Genomic DNA, 17,123 nt, shown 5'->3' with positions numbered 1-17,123 from the left:
CATCACCACAGTGAACATCCTTGTTCATGCAGTCACCTTGTTCATTGGGTGGGCTGATTCACATGGTTAATTCCTGTGACTTGAAGACCTTTTATATTTCAAAATTGGATACATTTCAACATTTAAATCTCTTGCCATGCTAGGTGTGTTTCCAGTCCTGTCAGAACATGGACCCTGATCCCCACTCAGGCTGACAAGCCACACAGTCTCGTTTCTGCCAATTCCTCCACCTTCATCTCACTCTGCATTCCAGGCCACACCCACCCCTCTCTCTCTCCTACCACAGGACCTTGGCACCTGCTAGGTAACCTCCCTGCAAAGCTTCTCAGCTCCTTAACCTGGCTAAACTCCCCCTCATCCTTCAGAGTTCATCCTATAAGAAGCACCCCTTCCTCAAGGGAGCCTTCCTTAGTTGCTCTGACTGGGCAGGTCTGAGCTACAGCTTTCAGAGACCCTGTTCTTGCTCCTTCAGAGCACTGATCTTCATTTATAAAGAAATGTGGGGTGTTTTTTTTTCTTGGCTGGGGGCTTCCCACTGGACTGTGAGCTCCACAGAGCAGAGATGGTTTGGACCCTGAGACAAGAATTGGGGTGCAAATGATGGTTTAAGCCAGTGATCCCAAGGGAGATGAGGAAGGGTGTGGAGAAAACAGGACAGGGAAGGGAAGGAAGCCAGGCAGGGTACAACCTCAGGACAAGACTCATGGTCCTACATGGGAGCTCTGGAGTGTGAGTTGCGTGGCAGGGTTATCTTGGTCTGAGGCAGGGAAGCTGGACTTTCATGCTCACTGTCAGTCATTGACTAAGAACTGTCCTAGCAGAGAGGCGAAGGGAGAGACCCCTTGGGTCTCTGCATATGGCAGAAGAGTGGCTCCAGAAGCCCAGAGATAGTCTTTTGAGGAAGAGTCACAAGTGTAGGCAGATGAAGGACAGCACAAGGAAGCTGGCAGAGTGGTGCAGAGCAATAGACAAAAGGATCCCACAGGACCTGAGTGGGTCATTGATAGCACCCACTGCAGATGACGTCTATCTTCTTCACTTTCCCAAGCTCCTAGCATAGTGCTTGATGCAGAGCATGCACTCAAGAAAGATTTTGAATAACTCAGTCAATAAAGAATGAAGCTGAGCATAACGAGGGCATTCCAGGAGGAGGAATGGCATAGGCGAAGGCTCAGAGGTAGTACCAGGCAGTGGTGCTTGTGCTACCTCAGTGACACCCAATTGCTACGATTTCAGGAATTTTATGAGCCAGTTGTTAAACACAGTATCTGATACCTGCTGGTGTACTGCAATTCAATCCAATTTGGATGCTGACCACCCAGAGTTAGCATCTGAGTCCTAACAATACTGCCCTCCTTTCAGATGTCAGCTGCAAGATCAGGGATCCCCAGGCCACCTGCACATATGACCAATTGGCCACAAATTCAGGAGTTTCCATGGCCCCCCTCATATTTGATATCTTACTAGACTGGCTCACAGAACTCAGAAAAGCACTATATTTACAATTACAGTTTTATTATAAAGGATAAAATTGGGACCAGCCAAATAAAGAGACACATAGGGTGAGGTCTGGGAGGTTCCTGACCTCAGAGCTTCTCTCCCTGTGGGATCATGGCGTATCACCCGCCCAGCACATCAGTGTGCTCACCAGCCAGGATGCTCTACTGAGCTTTGGTGTCAAGAGTTTTTATTGTGGGTGCATTATGTAGGCATGATTGAATAATGGCCATATGACTGAAGTCAATCTGCAGACATCTGCCCTGCCTGGAGGTTAGGAGACTCAAAGAGCTTCTAATCACGTGGTTCATTTTTCTGGTGGCCAGCCCCATCCCGAGTCATTTCATCTCTTAGTATAAACTCAGGTGTGATCCAAAGGGCTTATAGGCCAGGTGCAGTGGCTCATGCTTATAATCCCAGCACTTTGGGAAGCCAAGGTGAGAGGATTGCTTGAGCCCAGGAGTTCAACAGCAAAACCTGGGCAAAATAGTGAGACCCTGTCTCAAGAGATAATTTAAAAAATTACCTGGGTGTGGTGGTGTGTGTCTGTAGTCCTAGCTACTCAGGAGGCTGAGGCAGGAGGATCACTTGAGTCTGGGACATTGAGGCTGCAGCAAGTCGTGATCATGTTGCTGCACCCCAGTCTGGGTGACAGAGCAAGATCCCATCTCAAAATAAACAGGCCAGGCATGGTGGCTAACATCTGTAATCCCAGCACTTTGGGAGGCCAAGGCAGGCAGATCACTTGAGGTCAGGAGATCAAGACCATCCTGTCTAACACAGTGAAACCCCATCTCTACTAAAAATACAAAAAATTAGCTGAGTGTGGTGGCGGGTGCCTGTAGTCCCAGCTACTTGGGAGCCAAGATCGCACCACTGCACTCCAACCTGGGTGACAGAGCAAGACTCTGTCTCAAAAAAAAAAAAAAAAAATTATCTGGGCATGGTGGTGGGTGCCTGTAATCCCAGCTACTTGGGAGGCTGAGGCAGGAAAATTGCTTGAACCTGGGAGGCAGAGGTTGCAGTGAGCCAAGATCGCGCCACTGCACTCTAGTCTGGGTGGCAGAGCAAAACTCCATCTCAAACAGACCAGCCACAGGGCTCATAAATAACAAAGTCACTCCTATTACTCTGAGAAATTCCAAGGATTTAGAGTCTCCCTCCCAGGAATAAGAGACAAAAGTCAGTCAAATTCTTCCTTACACAACATTTGGTGATCATTAAAATTTAAATTATATAAATGTATAGCTAAATCCATTCATATTAAAACAGTAATAAATACTCAAAACTCATCAATCCTTAGTGCTTTACTACATCTTGCTATTATCTGTATAATACATATTCAGTAGATGCAAATAATTTATTGAGGTCATTTCCACCTATTGAATCTATACGGTGGAGATAACCATACAATGGTATTTGTCCATCTCTCCCCCTCTCTGCATTTACTAACGTCATGTTCGTAATTTGAAATTAGAGTATTTACACCACAGAAATAGGCAAGTGATACAAACGAGGGCTTAGCTTTTTGTTTTGTTGACAGTCCAAACTTAGAAAGTAATGCAGAAAATGACCAGGCGCAATGGCTCACACCTGTAATCCCAGAACTTTGGAAGGCCAAGGTGGGCAGATTGCCTGAGGTCAGGAGTTTGAGACCAGCCTGGCCAATATGGTGAAACCCTGTCTCTACTAAAAATACAAAAATTAGCTGGGCATGGTGGCTCATGCCGGTAGTCCCAGCTACTTGGGAGGCTGAGGCAGGAGAATCGCTTAAACTTGGGAGACAGAGACAGAGACTGCAGTGAACTGAGATCGCACCACTGCACTCCAGCTTGGGCAACAGAGCAAGACTCTGTCTCAAATGAAAACAAAAAGGCTGGGCATGGTGGCTCACACCTGTAATCCCAGCACTTTGGGAGGCCTGAGGCAGGGGGATCACCAGGTCAGGAGACCGAGATGATCCTGGCTAACATAGTGAAACCCCGTCTCAACTAAAAATACAAAAAATTAGCTGGGCGTGGTGGCACGTGCCCATAGTCCCAGCTACTCGGTAGGCTGAGGTAGGAGAATTGCTTGAACCTGGGAGGCGGAGGTTGCAGTGAGCTGAGATCGCACCACTGCACTCCAGCCTGGGCAACAAAATGAAACTCTGTCTCAAAAAAAAAAAAAAAAAAAAAAAAAGAACAAAGAAAAAAAGAAATGCAGAATATGTTAATAACACAGATTAAACTTATATGTGCTTGTAGACTGTTTGCTTTAGCGATAGGATCTTAACCTGCCTCCCAGATTGGAGTGCAGCGGCGTGATCATAGTTCACTGCAGCCTCTGACTCCTAGACTCAAACGATCCTCCTTCCTCAGTCTTCCAAGTAGCTAGGACTTACAGGCATGTACCGCCATGCCTGGTTAATTTTTAAAATATTTTTTGTAGAGATGGGGTCTTGCTACATTGCCCAGGCTGGTTTCGAACTCCTGGCCTCAAGTGATTCCCGCCTCCCAAAATGCTGGTATTACAGGTGTGAGCCACTGCACCTGGCCTGTATGTTGTGTCATTGCAAGTGAATAGCATAAAAATTTGAGAAAATGTTCTTCCTGTACTCAAAACTTATTATGCAATTCAACAAAAAAGTTGCTCACATCATTGCTGAATGAGTGAAGTTCTGAAATGCAATTTCATTGTTTCACTTTCAGCTTACCCTTTAACACGTAAATGAAAACACCAACCAATATTCATGCCTGAACTACATTTACTAACTACATTTACTCATCAATTTTAACCAGATTGGCTACTAATACCAGAATTTGGCAAAAATCCATGAAAGCATTTTATGAGAATCAATTGACTCTATGGAATCTAACATAAAAGGCTATCATGCATTTTACTATTGTTTTAAAATTGTGTGCTAGGCCAGGTACGGTGGCTCACGTCTGTAATCCCAGCACTTTGGGAGGCTGAGGCAGGAGGATCATGTGAGGCCAAGAGTTTGAGACCAGCCTGAGCAACATAGTGAGACCCTGTCTCTACAAAAAAGCAAAAATAAAAAACTGGCCAGGCATGGTGGCACATGCCTGTGGTCCCAGCTACTCAGGAGGCTGAAGTGGGAGGATCACTTGAGCCCAGAAGGTCGAGGCTGCAGTGAGCCCTGATTGCACCACTGCACTCTAGCCTAGGCCACAGAGGGAGACCCTGTCTCAAAAAAAAAAAAATGTGTGCTACACATCTGTTATATCAATAAAGTTTATAATAAACTTAACTTATGCACACATGCACACATATAATGCACACACCTTTTTCCCCCAGAGTGCTGAGACTAGACCACGGTCATTGGGTGGTTTGGACGGAGCAGAAGAAGCAGGGTACCTGAGGAGCTGAAACTGGAGATGAAGCTCAGAGTCTGAATGCCAGGCTCAGAGAGGGAGATAATTTGCTCTGAGATACACAGACAGGAAGTGGCAGACCTGAGTTAATCAGAGGCTTGCTAAGGGGCCCTCCCTCTGTCCTGGGTCCTCTGCTTCCCCCTCTCTGCTAGGGCTCCAGCCCACCTGTCTTAGAGGCAAACTGGGGGTTGCTTGGGTGTGGAAAGTTAGCCCAGCCCAGCACTGGAATCCCAGAGCAGAGTCATTTGTCAGGTCTCTGAGTGCCAATTAGTAGGGCATGAGCCTGATTACTCATTGTGGCATGGCAGATTTCAGGGAATTAATCAGGCCAGAGGCAGTGGCAGGGAGGGGGAGGATGAGAAGAGGAGGAGAGAGGACAGGATGGGTGCTGAGTGGTGGTGGTCCTGGGCAATCAGTCCTTATAAGTGACCATAGGGCTGGCCTGGGGAGGATGCTCCTGGGAGATGCCAGTCACAGGAGGGATTTTCTAGGGACCAGGAGGGCCTGCCCACCCTTTCCTGAAAAGATGCCACTGGTGTGTAGATTATTACCGTGGCTAGGAAAATGACCATAGGCCTGGAGTCTCTATGGTTCTCTGCTAGGGGGCTCTGCCTCCCATGCCTGAGGGTCACGTGTTGGCAGGGGGTTGGGAGATGGGGGCCAGGTAGGGTGGGAGGGGGCACTCTAGGGACAGCTGAGCAGAGTAAATGATGTCCCAAGCCCTGCCCCTCCTCCTTGGCCCTGGCTTACCTTGGAGAGTGTCAGGAACTGTCTTCTGCCTGCTGAGGCTGGGCTGGCTCCTCAGGGTAGGTAGGTCCCATGAGACTCCATCTTGAAGGTGTCATTGTAGAAGCTAGGCAGACAGTCTCAGCTCATGCCAATATGCTCACCTTTTAAAGATGTGTTTCATGGCCGGGTGTGGTGGTTCATGCCTGTAATCCCAGCACTTTGGGAGGCTAAGGCAGGAGGATCATTTGAGCTCAGTAGTTCAAGACCAGCCTGGGCAACATAGTGAGACCTCCATTTCTACAAAAGATTTTAAAAATTAGCTAGGTGTGGTGGTGCATGCCTATAGTCCCATTTACTTAGGATGAAGTGGGAGGATTGCTTGAGCCTGGGAGGTCAAAGCTGCAGTCAGCTATGATCACACCACAGCACTCCAGCCTGGGCAACAGAGCAAGACCCTGTCTCAAAACAAACAAACAAACAAACAAACAAACCCAAAAAATGTGTTTCCACAAGAATTGCAAGGAGCCTTTCTGGGGGCTTTATAGAAATTATAAAAAATGGTTCTCACTCTGGGCTGACCCGTTAGGAAAAAGCCCCATTCTGGGGACAATAATTTGTCCCCAGAAAAGAAAGGCAACTCTTTCTCTAGGCTGTTGAAGGCCCTTAAGACAAGCCTAGGCTAGTGGGCCTCGAGCTAAATTTCAGACGCATTTCACTCCCAATGCCACTCCCTCAACCAGGTGTCCCTGGGCAGGGCACAACCTGAACAACGGTGCCTTGCAGGCCTGTTCCCATCTTCAGACCCCCGCGGATTTCCTGGGCCCCCTGTGGCACTATGGGAAGAGCACGTGCTCTGGAATCAACCAGCACTGGGCCCAAATCCCAGCCCTGCTTCTAGCTCTGAGTGAGCCCTCCCACTCCCCTCTCTGGGCCTCAGTTTCCTCAGCTTTAGAATGGGGATAATGATCCCAGGATTCAGGGCCAATTAAAGAAGATCACATGTGCAGGTACTTACAGCTCCTCCTAAGTTCTCAATACACTATTTGGAGTTTGTTTTGAGACAGGGTCTCACTCTGTCACCCAGGCTGCAGTGCCGTGGTGTGATCATAGCTCACTGCAGCCTCAAACTCCTGGGCTCAAGCAATCCTCCTGCCTCAGCCTCCTGAGAAGCTGGGACTACAGGCGCACACCACTATGTCCAGCTAATTTTTTATTTTGTGTAGAGATGAGGTCTTGCTTTATTGTCCAGACTGGTCTTGAACTCTTGGCCCTAAGTGATCCTCCCATCTCAGCCTCCCAAAGCAGTGAGATTACAGGCGTGAGCCACTGCGCCTGACCTCAATACACTCTTGGACCTTTATTTCCTGGTACCAGCCCAGATCAAGGCTGCACCCTTCTAAGAACCAGGTCTGCCCATCTCCCTCGCTGTGGCAAAGGAAGAACCCAGCCAGGTTGGGACCCGATGACGCTTGAGGCTGGCAGATGACCTGAGGACTGGGCCCGGAGTCTGGGGTTAGGGCAGCACAGGACAGGAGGGTCAGACCCACCCCTCAGGGCAGTGACTGCTGGTTTCTTGGGGTCCTGGGTCCCTTTGGGTACTTGAGAGAAGCTATGGACTCTCTACCTAGAAAAATGCATCTATACACTTAATATTGCCTATTGTTTCAGGGGTTCATGAGCACAGTAAAATCCAGCCATGGACCCCCAAGAATGCCACTCTAGAAGCATCAGGCTCTGCTCTCCCACATGGGGGCCATTAGCACACTGGATTGTTCCAAGACAAGGAAAGAAAACAAAGGCAGAAAGGAGACTGGCAACTATAATACTAACCTGACTTTACATGCGTTACCTCATCTAAGGCTCTCAGCAACCTCATGGAGCATGACTATTTCCACATTCCAGATGAGGACATGGAGAACCAGAGAGGCTTGGAGACTTGTTCAAGGTCACACAGCTAACCAGCGACAAGCCAGGACTTGAGTCTTGATGATCTGATTTCAAAGCTCTTTCTACTAGGTTTGGCTGAGGCCTTTTCCTGGTGGGCAGATGCCCTGGTTAGGCCTTTCCAGGGAGGAAGAAGGGAGTGAAAGACTTGGTTTCTCTGGTCCAATCCTGGATACTAGGAACGTTAACTGCCCTGTGCCCATTGCCTCCCACGCCCTTCTGTTGCTCCCAGGGCTGCTAGAGTCTTATTTGCCACTGCTGCTGCCACCCGAAGACACCCATCCTCCAACCTCCAGATGATCCAAGCATGGTCCCTGGATCAAGTCAGATCAAATTATTCCTTCCCCAGGAGAACTGCCCACCCAGTGCCACAAACTGATGGAGCCCTTGCTGGTTGTTGAGGGTTGACATGAGAAAGAACCACATGTAGAATGCAAAACAGCAATAAAGAAACTGAACCATGATGTTGTTCAGGGTCGTTCTATGTCACATGGAGGCTCAAATGGTCCAGGGGACATATCCCTCTCAGGATTCAGCATGGAGAACAGTCTCTCTCTCTGGAAAAGCCTAGACTTTATTATACTTTCCTTAAACGTTGCTTTTGGAAGACCATGAGAACTAAGAAAACAAACTCCTTTGCCTTTTTGCCATGGCTGCTAGGAAGCTCAGGACCAGGTTTAGATTTCAATTGCCATTATTGCCTTAACCTAGATTTTCTGATATAATTTGACTTTTTCTATACTGATAGGAAAAAACATTCTTTTTTTAATGTGGCTTTTAAACAATTTTAAGGGAATATGTTGACCTTGCAAGACTATGAAAAACAAAGACAGGGCCGTCAGAGAATAGAGTCTTTTTCTGCATATTCCCCATTCCTCCATCTAATAGTATAGTCCTTTTCCCTACCTCATTCCCTCTGATGTGAGAGCCTGGATACCGCTCTGCTCCCAACTCTCTTTAAACTTAACTCTTGTATTTTATTTCTAATTTTTTTTTTTCCAGACGGAGTCCGCTCTGTCACCCAGGTTGGAGTGCAGTGGCGCGATCTCGGCTCACTGCAAACTCTGCCTCCTGCCATTCTCTTGCCTGAGTCTCCTGAGCAGCTGGGACTACCTCAGCTGCTCCTGCCTCATGCCATTCTCCTGCCTCATGCCATTCTCCTGCCTCAGCCTCCTGAGCAGCTGGGACTACAGGTGCCCGCCACCAACGCCAGGCTAATTTTTTTGTATTTTTAGAAGAGACAGGGTTTCACTGTGTTAGCCAGGATAGTCTTGATCTCCTGACCTTGTGATCTGCCCACCTCGGCCTCCCAAAGTGCTGGGATTACAGGTGTGAGCCACTGCGCCCGGCCTTCTATTTCTCATTTTAATGGCGTAACTAGGCAGGGATTTTTAAAATATCAACTACTTCAAATCATATTTTTGGAAGCAACACAGGTAGCTATATAAAACACTATAAACTGGGTGCAGCGGCTCATGCTTGTAATCCCAGAACTTTGGGAGGCTGAGGTGGGCAGATCACTTGAGGTCAGGAGTTTGAGACCAGCCTGGCCAACATGTTGAAACTAAATATACAAAATTACTCTACTAAAAATACAAAATTAGCCGGGCCTGGTAGTGCACGCCTGTAAATCCCAGCTACTTGGGAGGCTGAGACACGAGAATCACTTGAGCCTGAGAGGTGGAGCTTGCAGTGAGCCGAGATCGCGCAACTACACCCCAGCTTGGGCAACAGAGCAAGACTCCATCTCAAAAAGAAAAGAAAAAAAAAAGAAAAAGAAAAAACCAGTACATATTTTTAAATGCACACACATATACACATGCGCATCTGGTCTGAACACCGCTTGGCTCTTTGTTTCCAGGGACTCTGTTCTATTTCAGCTGGGAGCATTCTGCAGCCTGGTGCTGGATGAAAAGATATAGCAAGTCCTGTAATGTTGCCTCTCTCTTCCCCAGGTCACTGAAGATCTTTGTCATCTTCCCACTGACCCAGTGGGGCCCAGCAAAGGGAATGAGAAGTGATGATAAGCCTACAGACCTAGGGCCATTGTGAGGAATCCGGGGAGTAAAGAGACTTAGATCTCAGCTCCAATTCCAGCTCCATCATTTTTTCCTGCTGGGGGACTTTGTCCAAGTTTCTTGACTTCTCTGGTCTTCAGTTTCTTCCTTTGAATAATGGGGAGAAATAATAATGCCTACCACATAGACTGTTGTGAGGATGGCAGAGCATGCAAAGTGCCTGCCATGAGTTAGGGTTTAATAAATGGTCACTACTTTCACTGCCTCTGTCAGCAGTGACCAATTATCTCAAGCCCTAACTCTGGAAGCTTGTGGGTAATAGAAGCGGGGGATATTCTTAGTACTAAAAAAGAAAACCATCCAAACCAGAAGTCAGGGGCCAGGCACAGTGGCTCACGCCTGTAACCCCAGCACTTTGGGAGGCCAAGGCGGGCAGATCACCTGAGGTCAGGAGTTCGAGACCAGCCTGGCCAACATGGCAAAACCCCATCTCTACTAAAAATACAAAAATGAGCCAGGCCTGATGACACACACCTGTAGTCCCAGATACTCAGGAGGCTGAGGTAGGAGAATTGCTTGAACTTGGAAGATGGAGGTTGCAGTGAGCCGAGATCACACAACTACATCCCATTCTGGGTGACAGAGCAAGACTCCATTTCAACACAATAGCAACAAATACCTGGAAGTCAACATCTACCAACCGATTCACCTTCCAATCTACCAATCCATCCATCCATCCATCCATCCATCCATCCATCCATCCATTTATCTACCTGTCAACCCATCTGTGTATCCAGTCATCTGCCTATCAACTCATTTATCCATCCATTCATTCACCTACCAACCCAACTATTTATCCATTCATCCACCTGCCAACTCACCCATTCATCCGTCCATCTACCAACCACACAGAACAGACACCTTCTATCTGTTCATCTTTCCATGTTTCTATCTACCCATTTACATAACCATCCACTTATCCATCCATCCATCCATCCATCCATCCATCCATCCATCCATCCATTCATCCATCCATCCATCCATCTATCCATCCATCCATTCACCCTTTCACTCACCCATCCATCCATCTATCTATCCTTCCACCTATCCAACTACTTTTCCTTGGCACCTTTTCTGTACTAATTTCTAGACAGGAAGAGGAGGATAAAACATGATCTTTGCCCTTAAGAGCTCCTGGTTTGATGATTTTCTCATATGTGTCCTTTACCTGCTCCTCCTCCCCTGCCCCCAGACCAGGGTTCCAGGAAAAAAAAAAATGTGGGAAATGTTGCCCATTAGACCTTCCTCTAAGTGATTCACTACTCACATTATTAGCACATTAAAAGATTTGGGCCAGGCATGGTGGCTCACACCTATAATTTCAACTGTTTGGGAGGCCAAGACTGGATGATCGTTTGAGGCCAGGAGTTCAAGACCAACAAGACCACCCCCTCATCTCTGGAAAAAAAAAAAAAAATTAACTGGGCATGGTGATGCATGCCTGTAGTCTTAGCTACTTGAGAGCTGAGGCAAGAGGATTCCTTGAGCCTGGGAGGTCAATGCTGCAGTAAGCTCTGATTGCACAACAGCACTCAGCCTGGGCAACAGAGCAAGATACTATCTTCCAAAAAAAAAGTCTGACCAGTCAATGCAGTCAAGATCTCTTTCTAATCCTTTTCCACCATTACTCAAATGACTTGCCTCCAAAATCTATTTTGAGGGTATTGCCTATTAAAATGCCATGGAATAAGATTGCCTTAGAACAGATTTTTGGTAATTACTGGTGAACCAAGGAAGAAAGAGCCAAGTGTCATTTAAAAAGCACACAGTGGCACTGGATCATGACTCAAGGTATGAAACAAATATCCATGAGTCTACACTAATAAAAATAAATGATTGAATAAACAAAGAAGAGAACATACAAATCTCCTTTGCAGAATAATTCTGAATAATTTATGTAAATACTCTGCCCTCAAGGAGGTGCTGCATAACTTCCCACTCCTGAAGTTTCGGATGCATTTAGTGACTTCCTTCTAAAGAGTACAATATGGAAAGGAGGAAACATAAAAGTAACATTACAGGCTTATACCTGTAATCTCAGCACTTTGGGAGGCTGAGGTGGGGGGACTGCTTGAGCCTGGGAGGTTGAGGCTGCCATGAGTTGTGATCATGCCACTGCTCTCCAGAGTAATATGACAGTGGAAAAGACTGACAAACACTAGCTCAGCCTCATGATAAATGTTAAGATCAAAAGTGATAGGTCTTGGCCGGCCGCGGTGGCTCAAGCCTGTAATCCCAGCACTTTTGGAGGCCGAGACCATCCTGGCTAACACGGTGAAACTCCGTCTCTACTAAAAATACAAAAAACTAGCCAGACAAGGTGGCGGGCGCCTGTAGTCCCAGCTACTCGGGAGGCTGAGGCAGGAGAATGGCGTAAACCTGGGAGGCGGAGCTTGCAGTGAGCTGAGATCCGGCCACTGCACTCCAGCCTGGGCGACAGAGTGAGACTCTGTCTCAAAAAAAAAAAAACAAAAAAACAAAAAAAAACAGTGATAGGTCATTTTTTTTTTTTTTTTGATCTTGGAAGTCTGCTGAGAGTGGGGTTATTGGCACCAAACTCTGAAGAACTGGTAGAATGTGGATGGGGTTGGGAGCTGGGGATCAGCTTCCTCCAAAGCAGGTAGGTTTCTCCTTCTATCCTTTTCTTTCTTCTTCTTTTTTTTTTTTTCCAGACAGAATCTTGCTCTGTCTCCCAAGCTGGAGTACAGTGGTATAGTCTCAGGTCATCGCAATCTCCACCTCCTGGGTTTGAGTGATCCTGGTGCCTCAGCCTCCCGAGTAGCTGGGACCACAGGTGTGCGCCACCACACCCAGCTAATTTTTGTATTTTTAGTAGAGACGTGGTTTTGCCATGTTGGCCAGGCTGATCTCAAACTCCTGGGGTCAAGGGATCCTCCCACCTCAGTCTCCCAAAGTGCTAAGATTACAGGTGTGAGCAGCTACACACGGCCCCTCATTCTATCCTTGACTCTTACCTATCCTTTGGTTCCAGATCAGGATAAAGGTCTGGGAGGAGATAGAGACCTCACAGACAGGTTCCTGGCTTCCCACCCGAGCTATGGCCCAGGCTTGCTCTCTATCTGCCGGGGTCTCTGGGCTAAGTAATCGCTAATTCCTTCCTGGTGAAGCACCTGTATCTGTAAGCAAATGAGCTGGCAGGTGGTGGCCCAGATAAAATATGACCTGCTCAGCGGGGGATTTGTTTACCAGTCAGGAAGCAGCCCATCCTGCTGCCTGCAGCCTGGAGGCCTCCCAGATGAAGCATAAATCACTGGTGTCCACTGGGCAGGTGGGAGGGCAGGAAGCACCCGGAAGAATGAATGCTCTCCTGCTCAGTCTCCAGACACAGCCCTATGGACACCTTTCTCCATGGCTTGTGGAAAAAAACCAGGACTGAAAATTAGGACACAAGGGGAATTCATCCTGGCTCCACCACAGACGTACTGTGGAACTTTGAGGAAGTTCCTTTCCCCCTCTGGGCCTTAGTTTTCAACTCTCTCAAACAGGACTACTTGTTCCTTTTTCTTCATAGGTTTGTTACAAAGAATCATAGGATAAACTGTATGGAAACATTTAACAATTGTTATTATCTCAATTATTACCATGTCATTACTATGTTGCTCCCATGGAAACCCCATTAAGTAGAGCTCAGGGGCTGGTAACTTTCCGGTGGGCTGGCAGCTTTTGAGAATTACCTTCAAGGCTATAGATTCTATTGTCAGAAAACTGATCAAAGAATTTTCCAAAGAAGCAACATGATATATGGAAAAGCCCAGGTTCTGAAGGCATCAGACCTTGGTTTGAATCCGACATCTGCCACTTATTAGCTGAAGGGACTTGGAGAAGCGACCTTTCCCCTCTGAGCCTCAGTAAAGCAAGGTGAATATAATTGTTTAGCTGTTGTTATGAGGTTTAAATAAGATTACATTCTAGAGCACCTGGCACATAAGTAGCTGCCTGATAAAGGTTAGTTTGTCCCTCACAGAAAGTTTGCTGCTGAACTAGGTTTATAAATCAGATTTCCTAACTTTTTGCTCAGTTCTTTGCTGAGACCTCAGAAAGCCTTGGAGAATCGCCAGGTCTCTGTGAGTTGAATCATTTCCCCCACCCCTAGTCCCCCACCAGGAGGCTTATGCAACCTGGACCTGGAAGAAGACCCCTTGGGAAGTGCTCTATCCCGGGGGCTGCGGGGACTGCATGATGAAGACAGAGCCATTTGCTAATACCATGTGGCTGCTGTGACAGTCTGTTAATGCCATTTACAACGTGCTGTAATTATGTCTCACACATGCTGGCGGCCCAGCCAGCAGGAACGTTCCCTAGGAGGGGCCTAGGAAAGATTCCTTTAGCAGGATTGGGGGCTGGGCTTCCACAGGAGTGTGAGGACTGGGGGGCTGGCGGCCACTGTGAAGGGGAAAAAATTCTTCCCCTTGATCTAGCAGAACCCAGAGAGGAAGGTGTCACGCATACCACTGTCTTCATGAAGGCCTCCTGGGGTTGTGCACTGTACAGCCTGCCCCGCCCTACTTGGCTGCTCTAGGCATCTGAGAAAGAGTTCACCCCTGCTTAGACCTGGGGTTTCCACCCTGAATTGCTATGAAACTTTGGCCCCTACCTGGGCCTCAGTATTCCCTTCTATAAAATAGGGATATGGGGAAAGATGAGAGAAATGTACTAGAGCAGTAGTTCTCAGCATTTTCTGTAGCATCTTCCTAGAAAAATGCCCATACATCCAATCAAAATGTAGCCTGATTTTCAGGGGCCTCATGGGCCACCAAAGTCCATCATGAAGCTCCAAGGACCCCAGGTCAAGAATCTTAGTCTAGATAATTTTATGGCATTATTACGAATATGTTTCAGCCTATTTCTTCATCTGGATTCTGAAGTTGCTGTCTGCCAGATGTTGCTGCCATGTTGTTGGGGGCAAAGGTATTCACGACAGTTATCTGCTCATCCTGGATTGGGCTCCTTATCATAAAGTGCCCAGGTTCGTCTCTTAATGCTTTTTGCCCTGGATTTTATGGGCCAGCTAATTTCTGGCCTATTAAACTGGGCTGTCCAAACTCTGGCATTCCAGGATCCTTGATAATTGGTGATGGTCAAGATTCTTGAGGTCTGCTCAAAACAGCCCAGCCTGGGAATCAGAGAGGTCTAAGGAAGACTCTCTCTATACTTCCTTTTTGGCAAACCATTCAGCTTCCCTAAGCCTCAGTTTCCCCTTCTAGGAAATGTGTTGCCATTAGGGTTAAATGCATGGCTGTCCCTCAGGTGTCTAGCACAGAGTAAGCACTCAATACGTGCTAATTTTTCTGCCACCTTCACCACCCTCCTTCACCCCGCTCCACACTGAGCTCACATTTTTCTTTCCCTTTCCTGGAGGGAGCTGAAAAGGAGTCTTGGGGAAAAGCTCTCAGGAATGGGGAAGCCTATTTCCAAGTCATTAGTCCCCCAGTGTCGGGCTGCAGGATGGATTTTGATCAAGAGCGGGGTGACATTTGGCAAAAGTTGCTGATGAGGGATTGAATGATTAATCGTCATGACAACCGGGCTGGAGTAATGACAGGGATGCAATGGCGCCCGAGTTAAACACAAAGCGGCCCTGCGAGCCGGGGCGGTAAATTACTAGGCATGTCACTGCTGTGCTTTTGGAGAAAGCGGCCGTGCGTTCCTAATGAGAGGTTAACTGTGTCCCCAAAGTAATTACAGCCGATTGAAGAGGTGGCTGGTAATTAGAGGATTAGCGGTGATGAGGCTCACCTGCATGGTTGCCATAGTGATGCAGAGTGGGTGGGTTGGGGAGGCAAGGAGGGTCCAGACCCTTCCCCAAGGCAGGTGGCAGAGGCCTCTCTGATTGCGTCAGCCTTGGTATCTGCCACTGATGGGACAGGCCCTGGAGAACTAGTGGGCAAACTCTAAGGCTCTGCCTCCATGGCTGGGCCTCAGTCTCCCAATCTGTAAAAAAGGGCTTGAACCCATTCAAGAACATGGAATATCAAAGCTGGAAATCTGGAATGTGCCGGCAGAATCCAAACAGTCTTAATTTGCTATCCTCCCCCAAGCCTGACATTGCCAGAACCCAGGAAATCACACACAAATTCCACATCTTGGCTAAGTGACTCAGGTCAAGGATCTGGGTGTGAGTTCAGTTTCTTCACCTCTAAAATGGGGATAATAATGGTTCCCACTTCTAAGCATTGTTTGGAGAATAAAATGAAATCACAAGTGCAGAGCATCTAGGACAGCACTTATCCCACTGCAAAAGCTCCGGAAATATTAGTGGCTACAATCACCTGTGTAATGCCCTCCCTCTCTTCTCCACTGACCTGCGGTAGCTGGGAGCAGGGAGGGGATGGGAACTCAGCCTTTTCTTGGGGAATGAGCTGAGCCCTATACCATGCGTGATAGATGACAGGGAACTCCAGGGGAAGGAACTAGGCACCCACTTTTTGCTCACTTGCTGTGCTTCCTCAGTTGAGTCTCATTGCCTCTCTGAGCCTTCTAGTCCTGAGAACTCTGTTGGGAGAAAGAAATGGCATGCTGGATTTGTAGAGCAATTACAATGTGCCTGATCCTCACTAGGCACTTCATAGCTATGATTTAACTCAATCCTCCACATAACTCATAAAACACTATTTTGCCTATTTTTTTTTTTTTTAAGACACAGGGTCGCACTCTGTCTGCCAGGCTGGAGTGCAGTGGTGTAATCATGGCTCACTGTAACCTAGAACTCCTGAGCTCAAGCAATCCTCCTGCCTCAGCCTCCAGAGTAGCTGAGACTATAGGTGTGCACCACCCCGCCGGCTACTTTTTAAATGTTTTTTGTAGAGATGAAGTCTCACTGTGTTGCCCAGGCTGGTCTCAAATGCTTGGCCTAGAGCAATCCTATCTCCTCCCAAAATACAATGATTACCTGCATGAGCCACTGTGCCTGGTCTATTTTGCCGATTTTTGAGAGGTGGCTCAGAGAGGTGAAGTGACTGGCCCAGAGGCACACAGCTGGAGCATGAGAGAGTTAAGACTTGAACCCAGGTCGGTATAAATGCTTCACACTTTCTACCATACCAGGGGCCTCTTTTTGTTCCAGGAAGCCAGGTCCACCACTTCTATCTACGGAGGTGGGCAGCCCCTCCATGGGCGGAGTTTGAGAGAGGGGTCTTCCTGGGATTGGTCAGGGTTTTTATGACCTCACAAAGCCTGGGTAGTCTGTACTGACTGAGTAGGCGGCTGTCCTGGCCGCTGGTGGAGTCTCCTCAGGGTCTGGTGTGAGATGGTTGGGTTTGGGGGGACGACAGTGAAATCCCCCAACCAGTTCCTGACTTGGTTGCTGGCGACGCCTGGAGTGCAGGCACAGCCCTCAGCGAAGCCGCCAAAAGCAGTGGCTTAATTATTCCATCCATAAATGATAAGCCCTGTTCATTTCCAGTCTTCATGACAAATTTATGGCCTTATTTAATGTGCTCACTGCCCAAACTTCCCCGGCATCGCAAGAAAATGGGGG

The 17,123-nt window shown here is 47.7% G+C and overlaps 1 long non-coding RNA gene across 2 annotated transcripts; it reads right to left on the bottom strand.

Annotated features, from left to right (window-relative positions):
* Positions 1–9,330: 9,330 nt before the first annotated feature.
* On the bottom strand, positions 9,331–16,624 carry LOC103876056. 2 transcript variants are annotated; one of them, XR_004176196.1, is made up of 3 exons: positions 16,536–16,624; positions 16,069–16,138; positions 9,331–9,712 (listed from the first exon to the last, which is right to left on the bottom strand). It is a non-coding gene; the product is annotated as an uncharacterized LOC103876056 (long non-coding RNA). The 2 variants fall into 2 exon arrangements; XR_004176195.1 differs by lacking the exon at positions 9,331–9,712 and having other exon boundaries at positions 16,068–16,138.
* Positions 16,625–17,123: the final 499 nt, after the last annotated feature.

This window comes from Papio anubis, chromosome 9 (genome assembly GCF_008728515.1).
Source record: "Papio anubis isolate 15944 chromosome 9, Panubis1.0, whole genome shotgun sequence".
Lineage (NCBI taxonomy): Eukaryota > Metazoa > Chordata > Mammalia > Primates > Cercopithecidae > Papio > Papio anubis.
The sequence above is the reverse complement of the archived record's forward strand: the minus strand, read 5'-3'. Positions and strand labels throughout refer to the sequence as shown.